The sequence below is a fragment of the Gopherus flavomarginatus genome, chromosome 14 (assembly GCF_025201925.1).
Source record: "Gopherus flavomarginatus isolate rGopFla2 chromosome 14, rGopFla2.mat.asm, whole genome shotgun sequence".
Lineage (NCBI taxonomy): Eukaryota > Metazoa > Chordata > Testudines > Testudinidae > Gopherus > Gopherus flavomarginatus.
The window spans coordinates 39296492-39311673 of record NC_066630.1 but is presented as its reverse complement, the minus strand read 5'-3'; positions in this window follow the sequence as shown (position 1 = coordinate 39311673).

The window sequence follows — 15182 nt, the reverse complement described above, 5'->3', positions numbered from 1 at the left end:
AATCAGGGGACTGTAAGGGGCTGCCACTCCAGTCCCATTGGGTGGTACTTCCTGCTGAGCTCAGCCTCACAGGGTCCTCCTGTGGGTACCTCACCTAAGCCTCCCATGGCAATGTGGAGGTGTCGGGAACCCAGAACCTCTACGGGCCTCAGTTCTAGCTCTATAGTGTCTAACACCCAGCAATTGCGCTCCAAACCAGGCCCTCCTGGGGCCAGGAAGGTTCCCTGAGTGAAGCCCAGCCTGTGGGGAAGTGTACCTTTAAAAGGCTCTGGCAAGAGCCGGTTGTTGGAGTGTGCAGAGGCTCATGTTATGCAGTGCTGAGCAGCTAGAGCTCAGACACTGCCTATAGCAGAGTTCTGACAGGCACCGCATGATCACTGAACCCCACGTGGTACAAACTGAGAGGAGACCCTGAGTAGAAGAACGGAGCAGGCCAAAGCCCCACCAGAGCTGAAACAACTGGAGAAGGTTTAAACCAGGCTTGACTCTGTCTGTGGGCGATGGGCACCAGCAGAGAAGAAGGTAGCCTTATTTCCGACAGCAGCTGGTTCTGCAGCGCTGTTAGCTCAGGCAGGGGAGGCTAACTATGGAACTGTGGCACAGATAGGTGAGGAGTGGTGCACTCCAAGTCAAAATGAACCCTAGGAGAGATGGTTTTAAGCAGAGAGAACAAAAAGAAGAGTGAATGCAAGAGGAGTTTGTGACTGATCTAAGACTGAAGAGCCGGTCTTGCCATTTTAACTGAGCACCTGATAAGAGACCAGATCACAATCGGGACCTGGGACAAAGGACTGTCCAGTCCCAGATGCAGTGTGGACTGGGCTTGCTGCACCTACGGCTCAGGATGAGGCCCTGCAGAAAGTATTGAAGGCTATTTCCAATTGAAGTGGGTTTGTCACTACTAGGTCCTGTTTAGCGGCACCAGGATGGTGATTCCTAAAGTGTTGCAGAAGAATATGCTAAGAAGGATACATGAAGATTATTTAGGGACTGACAACTCTAGGAGAAGGGCCAGAGATGTATTACACTAGCCTCAAATGGACAGTGACATTGAAGAACCTGTCAAGGCTTGTTGCATGTGCCAAAAATACAAGCTAAGTTAAGCAAAAGAGCCTATGTTGTGGCATAGGAAAAACTGGCCCCCTGGAGCATGGCAGGCATTGATTTGTTTACATTGGCTGGAAAAAACTTAGTACTTGTCCTAGAGGATGATTCTCACTTCCCTAGGGCAGCCTTACTAGAAGATACTACAAGTAAGCAGGGTCATAGCAGGTGCATATCAGATTTATTTTTGCTAGACAGCTGCAGTTTAGTGGGCATGAATTTAAGAAGTTTGCAGTGAGTACAGGTTTAGACGTGTAGCTGCTAGTCCCCACAGTCCCTAATCCAGGGTTTTAGGTGGAAGATGGTGTCAGAATTATAAAGTGCCTACTGAAAAAGGCTGCAAAGTCAGACTCTGATCCATATGTTAAATTATGGAAAGGCACCAGGGAACATAAGAACAGCCGTACTGGGTGAGACCAAAGGTCCATCCAGCCCAATATCCTGTCTATTGACAGTGGCCAATGCCAGGTGCCCCAGAGGGAGTGAACCTAACAGGCAATGATCAAGTGATCTCTCTCCTGCCATCCATCTCCACCCTCTGGCAAACAGAGGCTAGGGACACCATTCCTTACCCATCCTGGCTAATAGCCATTAATGGACTGACTTAACCTCCATGAATTTATCCAGTTCTTTTTTAAACCATGTTATAGTCCCAGCCTTCACAACCTCCTCAGGCAAGGAGTTCCACAGGCTGACTGTGCGCTGTGTGAAGAAGAACTTCCTTTTATTTGTTTTAAACCTGCTGCCTGTGAATTTCATTTGGTGGCCCCCTAGTTCTTGTATTATGGGAATAAGTAAATAACTTTTCCTTATTCACTTTCTCCACATCACTCATGATTTTATATACCTCTATCATATCCCCCACTTAGTCTCCTCTTTTCCAAGCTGAAAAGTCCTAGCCTCTTTAATCTCTCCTCATATGGGACCCATTCCAAACCCCTAGTCATTTTAGTTGTCCTTCTCTGAACCTTTTCTGATGCCAGGAAGCACAGGCTGTCACCTGCTGACATTTCATCCACCAGAAAACTGAAAGCAAGAGTGCCTGCACTGTTAGAAACTGATGTCAGAGTCACTGGGGACTCGTAGTCCCCAGTGACTCTGATGTATAAAGAGACAGATAAGGCAAAATAAAAAACTCTGCATGATTTTGGGTCATAGGAGCTACCACCACTTCATTAAAAATGATGCAGTGCTTCTCTGTGAAGGGAAACAAAGGTTGCAAACAGCTGTGGGGTCCCAAGAGGTTTCCCTGTGGTCATGTGAGGCTGTCACCACAGATGGACACATACTATGTGTGTGGGCAGGAAGCAGAGTCTCTTGCCTAGCAGTTAGGGCCTAAGGTGGCAGGTACACCCGATGGCTCATCTCTGGTGGCAGCCCCACCTATTAGATGCTGCTTTCGAGGGCAGCGCTGACTAATGGGTACAGTTCTCAGCAGCAACCCCAGCTAGTTTGTTCAGTTCACGGGCAGCAGCTCCACCTATGGGTGCAGTTCTCAGGTGGGCTAGGGGAACCTGGGCCCTCCCACTCCACTGGATTCTGACCTAGGGCTCTGGGAGGCTATTGCTTACCTCATGATGCCTTGCATCAGCTTCCCTGAGTCACTTCCTACCTAGCCCTGACCGAGCTGCCCAGTTGCCTTTTAAACCTTGCCTCCAGCCAGAGCATGCTCAGCATGGGAGAAGTGGGTCCTCCTGAGCCCAGGGTTGCTTCTTTCCCCCGTCCTGTCCAATGAGGGGTTAATACGCCTTGTCACACCTCCCTCCCTCAGAATCGGTGCTGGGGCATGGTCCTGTGGTTCTTGTGCACACAATCTCTCAGGAAAAAAATCTGTGTTTTCATGATCCTTACCCGACCTGGTGAAGGCTTTCAGAGCTGTACAGCTGCCGGGAGAGGTACCACCGCATAATCCAGGGGTTGGTGTCTTTCATGGTATTCAGCCATTGTAGCGGCACATGGTCAGTCACTAGCTGAAAGGCATTCATTCCCCAACAAATAGCACCTCAGAGCGTCCATTTCACTGCTAGGGCCTTCTTCTTGATGACTGAGTAGGTGGTTTCTCACAGGAACAACTCCCTGCTGAGGTACACTCTGGGTGTTTTTCCTCATCCATGTTTTGGGGTAGCCTAGGCCCACTTCGGAGGTCTCTGTTTGGAATGTAAACTTCTTGGTGAAACTAGGATGGGTGAGCATGGGTTCTCAGCTCAGCTGCTCCTTTAGCTCCTGGGAGGTCCTCTCGCAGGTCACCGACCACGGGACCTTCCTTGGGTTAGTGTTCCTTGCCAGGTCTGTCAAGGGCCTTATTGGAAAACCTGGGAGGTGGGTGGGCACAAGCCCACCCACTTCTAAAGGCCACTCCCCCAGCCTAGCAAGAGGGACCACTGGGCCCAGGAACCAACTGATTGCATGGGGCAACTAATGAGAAAACAGGGTAGGGAGTGGTGGTCAAAGGTTCAAAACAAGGGTACCGGATGGGGACACCAAACAGAGGAGCCCGGACAGTGCCCACTGCTCCTCAAAGCTGTCAAGGAAGCCAGTGGATGCTGCCCAGTGGAACTCTGCCCAGCTGCATGAAACCAGGGAGGAATGGAAATAGGCCCCACAGTCGCAGAGCACCCCCCTCATCCAGCATCCTCCTCCTGGTGTTATAGATGATGACTTTGGCCAAGGCCAGGAGGAGGTTGACGAGGAGGTCTCGCGACTTTGTGGGGCCGTGGATAGGGTGTGCAAAAAGGGTATAGGTGCGGGGGGAAGTGCCAGAATAGGGGCTGCAACCTGGCGCATTCATGATAGCTGTGTGCCAAGTTCTCCCTCACACAGTAGAAGGGGCAGGCCTTGGATGTAGGGATGAACTGTGCCAGATACACGCCTGTGCTCATGGTTCCATGAAGGAGCCGTCAACCAATGTCCCCAGCAGGCCTTGGAACCAAGGTGGAATAGAGGCTAGCCCACCTGCGCTCCTCACCCTCCACAAGTGGTTAATAGTCCAGCCACTTTGTGTCAGGGCGGGACGAGAGGGTGAGGAAATGCAACGTGTGGAGCATGAGCGTGTACAGTTGGTTCCTGGGCGTGGTTCGGAAGCAAACTGGCCACAGGGTGCACAGCCGGCTGGGCATATAGGAGTGGAGAGGCTGGGGAGGCTCGCGGAACAGGGGCCCGATAAAAAGGTCCGGAGGGCCTGGGGTGAGGGGTGGGCGGGGAATGCCCTGTCGCAGGGCCCACTGCAGGAAGATGAGAGAAAGGGGCGACAAGGCAGTGCCCACCCTCCGGAGTACGCACAGGGGGGTCTGTCAAGGGCACTGCGATGGATATGAAGTGCTGATGGTAACCCGCGAGGCCGAGGAAGTGCTGTTGTCACGGAGTCACCGGGTGATGCTCTGGAACTGCTCCCCACCAAGCCAGCCAGGACTTTGGGGAGCCTCCTCTCCCTTGGAGCAGACTTGTTCAGGGCAAGAAGCTCACACGTCTTCACCTCCTGGGTCTCTCCTTGGAGCATTCAGCATCCTCTGCCCCTCCGTGTGCTTCCCACAGTGAGCCCACCCCAGCGGGGTCCTGGGGAAGCCATAGGGTCCTGCACCCCCACTTGGCAGTCAGACGTGACTCTCAGCCAGCCAGTAAAACAGAGGTTTATTCAATGACAGAAACAGGGTCTAAAACAGAGCTTGTAGATACAGCGAACCGGACCCCTCGGCCGAGTCCATTCTGGGGGGCACTGAGCCACACCCCCACATCTGCACTTCACTCCTCGTCCCCAGCCACCTCCAGAATAACAACCCCTCCAGCCCCTCCTCCTCTGCTCAGCTCCTTTCCCGGGCCAGGAGGTCACCTGACCCCTTTGTCTCCAACACCTTCAGCTGGCACCTTTGCAGAGGAGAGGCCCAGGCCATCAGTTGCTAGGAGACAGAGTGTCAGGCATTTAGGTGCACTGGCCCTTTGCTCTGCAGCAATCACACACCTTTATTCCACCACCTAGATACTTCAGAACTGCATAGGGGACACTGAGGCACCAACACAGTATTCAGAGAAAACATTAAGAACATTCCTAGTTCATCACAGCTGTACCTGGTATTTTGTCATGGGGGTGGCACATTGCGCCAGGGCCTGCTTGTTGTCAATGAGTGGTTTCAACCGCCCCACTCCTACTTGGGTCACCTCTCGCCGGGCCAGCTGGCATTTGGTTGGGTTGGCTGTGAGCTCTGCCTCCTGAAGGGCTTGTAGTATGGCTGATATGTGCCTCGGGTGGTCTTCCCAGCCCTGCCTGGAGATGCTAATGTCGTCAATGCATGCCAGAGCGTGCGACCCGGGTGGGGCATCCTGATCCCCCTCTTGGACAGTGTGGCTGGGTGCTCGCCTTCCAAGCCGCTCCTTGTAGCTCTGCAGCATGCTGCCTCAGTTTCCCCTCTCATCTGTCTCCTCAAATGCTCCAACCAGGCCATAGCATTTAAAAATAGTCCCCTTCTGGAGTGGGACCCCTGATGTAGATCTTGGAGCACACTGCTGGCCTCGAACAGCTGCCCCGTCTCCTCTGAGCAAGTCTGACAGCAGGCTCAGAGTTCTGAACTATACATAATGGGCACACAACCCTCCTGCCCAGCCTGTACCAGGGACTCACTAGGGCAGGCTGGGCCCCCAGCCACTGCATCTCTCTGCCTCCCCACCGGAGACAGGGCACACAACCCTTCTCTACACACACACACACACACACACACACACACACACACACACACACACACACACACACACACACACACACACACACACACACACACACACACACACACACACACACACACACACACACACACACACACAACTTGCTCAGAGGCAGCATGCCATCCACAAGCCTCCCACATGCCAGCCACGCACTGCCCACACACCATCCACACACCACTGGCATGTTGCCCAAACATGTCACACGGCCTTCACATGACACCCAGGCACCTCCCAAACACTGCCCACTCACCTCCCATATGCTGATCATATGCTTCCAACACGCCTCCCACATACTGCTCACACAGGGAGCTCAGAATGGTGTTTTCTCTCATGTCAGTACATGTCAAATACATGGAACATGCCACTCACATGCCATCCCCTCAGGGGAGATAACAGCGTCCCAGGGGTGGCCTTTCTGACACACATGACCACAGACTGAGGGCTTTCTTCCCACACTCTGACTGCAGAGACAGGCTGTTCTAGGATGTATCGGGCAAGGCATTTCCAGGAGAGATAGGGAAGTATTAATGCCATTGTACAAGGCACTGGTAAGGCCTCATCTGGAATAGTGTGTGCTGGTCTGGTCACCTGTGTTCAGGAAAGATGAATTCAAACTGGAACAGGTGCAGAGAAGAGCTACTAGGATGATCGGGGAATGCAGGGCCTGTTGTATGAAAGGAGACTGGAAGAGTTTGGCTCGCCTAGCCAAAGGGGGGCTGAGAAGGGCTGGTTTGAAGCTGAGCTTTATGAGTGAGATGATATGATGAGGCTGCCTGTGATAGCAGGGACTGGATTCAGTGACCCAGCAGGTCTCTTCCAGTCGGATGTTCTCACCTCTCCAGCTCAAGCTGATCTCTGCCCTGGGACAGCGTGATTCATCAAACACAGCCCCTCCCTGCTGTGCATGGGGTTGGACAAACAGTGCAGAGTCCAGCAGCAGTGTGAGAACAAACAGTGCAGCAGCTTCCATGAAAAATGCCAGCCCAGTCCCACTGGGCGACATGATGAGGCAGGCCTCTCTGGCTGGCTTCCCTTGTGGAGCGTGGGAATGCTCCTTCCAAGCTAGGGGTGGGCGAGACTTTGGCTAAGAGAGTAAGTGCTGCACATGCAGGGCGGAGTAGGGAGGTGATGTTACCTCTGTATATGCCACCGCTGGGACCATTACTGGATTCTGTGTCCAGTGATTGTCCACACTTCAAAAAGGATGTTGAAAAACTGGCAAGGGTTCAGAGCGTAGCCATTTGAATGATCTGAGATCTGGAAAAACCTGCTTGAGAGTGAGAGACTCAAGTATTTCAATCTATAAGAGAAGGTGAAAAGGTGATTTGATCATGGTCTGTAAGTACTTGTGTGGGAAGGAGATTTCTGATCACAGAGGGCTTTTTGATCTAGCAACCAAAGGCAGAACAAATTCCACTGCCTGGAAACTGAAACTAGACACATTCAGACTGGAAATAAGGTGTAATTAACCACAGGCCCCTGGCCCTGACTGGAGCAGAGCCCCCATGGGACAGATAGGGCTACCTGTCATCAGATGCGATAACATGCTGTCAGTGGCTGCAAGACCTCTTTCCATTTGTACAGCTGCCGCCTCTTTCCTAGGTCCAGGCCAACTCTTCTGTCACCGAGTGCTGTCCTACACAACTCCTCTCGTCTAGCGCCCGGCTCCGGCACGTTACACCAGTGGAGAAAGGAATAGCAGAGCCTGGCACAAGTGAACTTGGTTAGCTGGAGAATCCAGCTCCAGTTTTCTAGTAGGGCAGATCCAAATTGCCACCACGTTGCCTTTCAGACCAAATGTGCCAAATCTATGTGCTTGGCTGTGCTGTCTTTAATCACTGTAACTTCAAACCACTAGAACACAGAGCCAGGACTGGAACCCGGGGGTCCTGAGCCCCAGCACTCTGCTGCTGTCTATCAAATATCTGTGTAACCCACTGGCAAACTGTGGGACCAGGCCCCCTGTGCTCCACCTGATGTGTACCCCTTTAGTTCACATGCAAGAGCTCTGTGCGGATGATGTGAAGACTGAGGGTTCAAACTCTGCTGGCTGCACGTGATGGAATTTCTGGTTGCCCGTTTTCTTAAAAACAAACAAACGAAAACACCAACATCTGTATAATTAACAAATGGAGAAAACAGCTTTTACAGTTAAAACTGTCAGTGCAGGTGCAAAATACAGCAAAGAACAGTGACCCCTAGGGTTTCAGTCACTTCTCTGCCACAGACTTTCTGGGTGATCTAGGTCACTTGCTGTGTGCCTCAGTTCTCCATCTGTACAATGGGGCTAATGGCATCCCTTCCCCCGATTATGAGGTGCACAGATGCTCTGGAAGTAGGGGCCTTATAAGTAGTTTAGAGACATGGCAGCCATCTTCCCTGAGGTTGCCCATGGTATCAGCCCCATTGGAAACTATGAGAGACAGTAACCACTAGGGGGCACTCGCCCCCAGTAGCCGTCTCTGCTGAGTAAGCTGGAAAGCTTGTCTCTCTCACCAACAGAAGTTGGTCCAATAAAAGATAATTTACCTCACCCACATTGTCTTTCTACTGAGAGCCAGAGTAGCTACAAAACCAATGGGAAATGTTGGACCTCATGTAAATTATGCGAAATTGCAGCCATTTTTGTGTAAGGGAAAATTGAATTTAAGGGTTTCCAGTGACAGGAAACAACCACTAATCAATTTGCTTAATTGTGCCATCATTTCTGCAAGTGCACTTTTATCACGAGCGCACTAAGAGTTTGGACAACATGAATAGGAAACCAGTCACTTGCTGGTGAAAGAAAGTCGGAAAAGGGGAAAGACGGCCACCAGGATTTCTTAACACTCCCATTATTAATTAATGGAGGAATCAACCTAGCTGACAATCCACAGAAAGTTCCAACTTTACGCAGCTAACCCGGGCAGTAAATCCTGGGGAGAGACACGCTCTTCTTCACGCGAACCAGAGACATACAATCCCTGCTGTGAGTGACAGCTGGAACCTCATCGTAACCAGTCAGAGACACCACCCTGGGCCTGTAATGGACGTGCCACTAGTGCAGATGAGCGAGTGGAGGGGAAGAAAGGCCCAGAGCCACAAAGGTGCCTAAATACCGATGAGGATCTGGGCCAGGTGCCAAATGCCTTTCCTGCCAAGAAACAGTGGCCTCGCTGTCAGTGTGGGGCTCACGCTGGCATAAACACAGTTGTGACTGACCAGGCAGGTATGTGTGCTAGGGAGGTCAGTAACAGAGCTGTTTTCTCTCTACTGCATGGCATACCATGGAGAGTGGGAGAGGTAGATATACTGGAGGGAAGAGATAGGGTCCAGAGTGACCTACACAAATTGGAAGATTGGACTAAAGAAATCTGATGAGGTTCAACAAGGACAAGTGCAGAGACCTACACTTAGGACGGAAGAATCCCATGCACTGCTACAGACTAGGGACTGAGTGGTTAGGCAGCAGTTCTGCAGAAAAGGACCTAGGGGTTACAGTGGACTAGAAGCTGGATATGAATCAACAATGTGCCCTTGTTGCCAAGAAGGCTAATGGTATATTGGGCTGTATTAGAAGGAGCATTGCCAGCAGATCGAGGTGATTATTCCCCTCTATTCGGCACTGGTGAAGCTACACCTGGAGTATTGCTCCAGTTTTGGACCACTCACTGCAGAAAGGATGTGGACAAATTGGAGAGAGTCCTGCAGAGGGCAACGAAAATGATAGGGGGGCTGGGGTGCATGACTTATGAGGAGAGGCTGAGGAAACTGGGATTGTTTGGTCGGCAGAAGAGAAGAGTGAGGGGGGATTTGATAGCAGCCTTCAACTACCTGAAAGGGGGTTCCAAAGAGGATGGATCGAGACTATTCTCAGTGGTGGCAGATGACAGAACAAGGAGCAATGGTCTCAAGTTGCAGTGGGGGAGGTTTCGGTTGGCTATTAGAAAACACTATTTCACTAGGAGGGTGGTGAAGCACTGTGATGGGTTCCCTAGGGAGGTGGTGGAATCTCCTTCCTTAGAGGTTTTTAAGGCCAGGCTTGACAAAGCCCTGGCTGGGATGATTTAGTTGAGGTTGGTCCTGCTTTGAGCAGGGGGTGGGACTAGATACCTCCTGAGATCCCTTCCAACCCTGATATTCTATGATTCTATAAGTGGCTCTGGGACAGAGACAGGAATGGGGTGCGGCATGGGGAGCAATTCAGGAAGAGGGACAGGCCGGGGGCACAGTGGAGGAAGAGCGACAGGCTGGGGGCACAGTGTAGGCAGTGGCTCAGGAAGTGGGACAGGCCAGGGGCGCAGTGCAGGCAGTGGCTCAGGAAGAGGGACAGGCCGGGTGCGCAGTGTGGGGAATGGCTCAGGAAGTGGGACAGGCCAGGGGCGCAGTGCAGGCAGTGGCTCAGGAAGAGGGACAGGCGCGGGCGCAGGGGATGAAGAGGGACCGATGAATAACTGAGCAGCAGGAGAGAAAGAAAAGCACAAGGAAGGCCCCGCACCAGTTCTCTGTCCTGTCCCCACGCTGGGTCCCAGGGCAGAGACCTGCCTGCTCGGTGACTGCAGCACCTGGCATGCGAATGAAACAATCCTTCCAAAGGATTGTCCTGTGCTGGCCAGGCTGGGCTCCTTGACCTGCTCCTTCTGCCCCAAAGCTCTCCGAGCACGAGGTGCAGGCTGCCCCCAATGCTCAAACAGAGCCCCTGGGGATGGTGAGTGTCTCCATGCTGCCGTGCCGGGGTAACCTTACCGAGTACCACGGGCGGGGTGCTGTTGGAGGGGGTTGCTTCTGGCGTGGCACTGGGAGGGAAGAGCACGTTGAAAAGCCAGAAGTGGGCTGTGGGCTGCGGGAGCAGCAGCAGCAGCGCCAGCGCGAGCAGCGGAGCCCTGAAGCCTGCGCTCCCCATGGCAGGTCCGGCTGGGATCCCTTCTGCACCTCCAGCAAACAGCCTTTTCTTTTATCAGAGCACCAGATCAGGCCAGGAGGCTCGGGGGGAGGGGAGAGCCGCAGGGGGACGGCCAGGGGGGGAGGGAGAGCGGAGGGCAGAGTGACTGCACTGCACACACCGTCCCCAGTCTCCCGCTGCAGCCAAGGGCTCTCGGCTGACCTGAAAACCAGCCCTCGGCCTCCCAAAAGCAGGGACACCCAGAGTGGGCGCCCACCTCTCCCTGAGCTGACCCCCACTGAGGGCTGGGGACAGCTCCCCTCCCCTGACAGCCCTGGCCAGCCCCACCACAGGTCACGGCCATGGGAACGCAGCGACTGCAGGCTGGCACTACCGAGTGGAGCCCTCTGTTACCCCACGGGGCAGGGCGCTGGGGCAGCAAGGATCCGGCCCTGCACAGCGCTGGTGTCTCTGGGCCACGGGTCACTCCCCAGGAGCCCCTGCCTGTGGCCTTTGCACTGACTTGTCCTGCACAGCCCAGGCTCTCGGCAGCTCAGCAGGGGCTGTTCTGCAACACAGCAGCCAGACCCACTGCTACTGCCCACGGAGGGCAGGCCCCATGGTCTCCACGCTGCTCTACAATGGGTAAGTAAGGGAGGTGGAGAAGACTCCTGTCTGTGTGTGTCTCACACACACACACACACACACACACACACACACACACATACATCTTCTACACATCCCTTCTATACAGACCCCATTCCACACTTATACACACAGCCTTCTACACCCCCCCTTCCACACCCAAATCCACCCAGCCTTCTACACACATACACCCCTTCTACAATCGCACACGCATGCACGCGCGTGCACACACACAAAATGGATTTTTTAATTTTGTTCTAAATTTTCTGTAAATTTTTTGGATGAAAAATTTGGACACACAAGATTTTGAAACAATTCATGTAACATTAGTGGGGCAAATTCTGGGGAGTCCGTCAGGGACGTCTCAGTACTGAGGGCCCAAAGGCGGGAGCTGCACGCTGTGGTCAGCATCAGGCTGTGGCTTCGTTCCCATTGGACTTACATAATGGGTTAGTAAAGCCGCCTGAGTGGCTGGCGGCCCCACTATCCCCCGGCACACCACGCTGGCGGACCGAGCGCTCATGAGTGCCGGGATTGGGAACTGGTTCTTGGGGCCAGACCTCAGATCTCCGCTGGGGCAGCCCCCTGGAGCCAGAGATGGATCTGGCCACAGATTCTTCCCTCCCTTGGTGCAAAAAACAGGGTTTGAGACAGGCTGCATCAGATCAGTGGCCCTGGGGCCAGGCACCCAGCCAACCTGCAGATTCTGCGCAGGAGAATGAGCCAGCCCAGACCCACCTGTGCATCGTTAATTGCCGATGTAGCTGAGCAGCAATTAGGCCAGGAGCAGCTTGGCTAATAAAGGCTTATGAGGGCTCAGTCCACAAGCCACCCAGCTGCTGATGGTGGATGTGCCTCAGGGAAGCTGGGTAGGAAGCTAGTTCCTGAGGCATCTCCCTGGAAAGCAGAGGCTCCTGGAGAGAGGAACAGGCCTAGGCAGATGATGCACCCAGGCAAGGCACTGGAGCAGCCCAGCAGAACGAACTGGGTATGGGATCTCCTGGGGCAGTAAAGAGTAAAGCGCTGTTGGAGGATGACTAGCATCTGCCCAGAGACCCAGGCTGCAGGCAGGGATCTAACCTGAAAGTGCCCCCAGGCTGGGCTGGCGAAATAGAAGACTGATTAAGATGGGGCAGAGAGCTGCCAGTTGGGCAGCTGACTGAAGCTTTCCCTGAGGTTTTTGGGTTGCCCTTGTCTGTTAAATGAAGGGAGCCCTCTGACGAATGAGCTCTTTCATACTAGAAAAGCCACCGTGGACTTTATCCCCTGGGTGAGGGGAAACTGAGGCTGGGACTCCCCTGCAGGGCTGCGCCTCACCCTAGGGGGTATGCCAGGGTGCTCTCCGTGCCATTACAGGCCCCGGATTCCCCTTCAAGCGCTAAGCTGGGCCCCACAGCAGCATATCCATTTCATGGCACCTGATGTGGCAGATGTGACTGTGGAGAGGTGGATTTAAACAGGAACTAAATACTGCTTGACCATTAGTCAGCCCTGCATAGGCTAGATGCTGCCAGGGGCCCCATCACTACAGGACTCGCTTCTTTCAAACCAGAGCAGTAACAAGCTCTCTACCCAGCCCACCTGAGGGAGACCTTGCTGCACTGGCTGAGTTTGCTGCTTGCTTGTTTGTGAGTGTCTCTGTGGGGAGGCAGGGGGCTGAGGAGGGCAAGTGGGGAAAGCTGTCACGGGGGCAATTGCATTTAGCTCTGGACACAGTGATTGCAATTTAGCTCTGGCAGGAGGGAGCCTGTGGTCCGGGGCCTTCCCCATGGCAGTTCTGTCTCCCGCACTCACGCTGGTCATCCGTTGTGCCATTCCTGGGGCATTTATCTAGACTAATAACACAGCCGTGGTTTACTGCGGTCAGGTCTGTATTAGCCAGCCTTGACCTCAACTCGGCGCCTCGGCCGTGGGTCACAGGGAGGGGAGGGTGATCTCTCCACTTCCCAGCCGAGTCCCACAGAGGGAGCTCAGAACCAGGACAGCCCTTGGCCCAGGCTCTGGCTTCAGTGTGGAGTCCCTGTGCAGAGCAGCACCCTGGGGTGGGGTGTTCATGAGTCCTGCACTGCCAAGGAGATGGGTTCCACATAGTGCCATGAGGCTACCTACAGCTAATGAGTGGTGCCCAGCGGCCTGGGGGCAGGCAGCTGGGATGCCCTAGCCAGGTCAGGGCCCAGTCACAGCAGGGGTGGCGCTGGTGGTGGGGGGTCATGTGAGCTGTGGCTATCTGGGCAGGTCTGCAGCCCAAGGGCTGGGGTGGCTGGGAGGAAATCAATCTCTGCCCTGTCTCTGGTGTGTGGGGCCGGACCAGAAAGAGTGGGGACAGCTGGCTCTGGTGGGGACCATCTAAGTGAGCTACTGCAGCCTAGGACTCCTGCCATGGGGGCAGTGGTGGGCTGGGCTCCAACCTCCTGCCAATGGGGAAGGGCTGGGTTTGGCATCCTCTAGCAGAGAGCATGGGGGCAGAGGGAGTTCCTGGGAACAGCAAACATCCCTTCTGGGGTGTTTGGGAGAGAGAGTGGGAATTTGCTGCGATCTCCCAGCCCCTCCCTGAGCCATGGTTTTATTGCTGGGGTGGGGGACAGATGGTGACCCCCAAAGTTACTTCTCCCATCAGTCCCTGGCTTCAGCTATTTTTCACCCTGAGGGCGTCTTCATTGCAGACGTAACCCGGGCTCCTGCAGTCTACTGGGCCGAACAGAACCGAATCCAGTCCACATGGCGGGGGTAGGGTCCCTCTGTCTGGCGGGGGTGGGGGTGGGCATGGAAGCGGGCAGGATGTACACTTGAGTGTCAAGATGTTTGAGAACATTTGCCAGGTCTAAGAATGTTGGCTCAACAGTTTGAATGGCATGGGTGATACTAACGTGCCCTTTCTCGTGAACAGAGGATGCAATAGTTTATTTTTAATGCACAGTTGGCTTCATCGAGCAGTTTTGTACTCCTGAGACAATAATGCCAAAGCAAAACTGTCACAGGGTCCCCGGGCGATGCTCTGGAACAGCTCCCCACAAAGCCAGTCAGGACTTTGGGGAGCCTCCTCTCCCTTGGAGCAGACTTGTTCAGGGCAAGAAGCTCACACGTCTTCACCTCCTGGGTTTCTCCTTGGAGCATTCAGCATCCTCTGCCCCTCCGTGTGCTTCCCACAGCGAGCCCACCCAGGCGGGGTCCTGGGGAAGCCACAGGGTCCTGCACCCCCACTTGGCAGTCAGACGTGACTCTCAGCCAGCCAGTAAAACAGAGGTTTATTCGATGACAGGAACAGGGTCTAAAACAGAGCTTGTAGATACAGCGAACCAGACCACTCAGCCGGGTCCATTCTGGGGGACAGTGAGCCAGACCCCCCACATCTGCCCTCCACTCCTCGACCCCAGCCAGCTCCAGACTAACAACCCCCCCAGCCCCTCCTCTCTGCTCAGCTCCTTTCCCGGGCCAGGAGGTCACCTGATCCCTTTGTCTCCAACACTTTCAGCTGGCACCTTTGCAGGGGAGAGGCCCAGGCCATCAGTTGCTAGGAGACAGAGTGCCAGGCATTTAGGTGCACTGGCCCTTTGCTCTGCAGCAATCACACACTCTTATTCCACCACCTAGATATTAAGAACTGCATAGGGGACACTGAGGCACCAACACAGTATTCAGAGCAACATTAAGACCATTCCCAGTTCATCACAAAAACTCTTTTTGATGAATAATTCAATCCGGCTCTTTCCCCACAGACAAGCCTGTGGATAATCAGGGAGAGCCAGTCAGTGTGTGTACACGAGGCCCTATGCCAGCCCCAAGCAGCCTAGGAACAGTTCAGAGTAGGCTTCTTGCATGTACAGAATGACAGTGCAGTAAACGACGGTGTCTGTCCTGC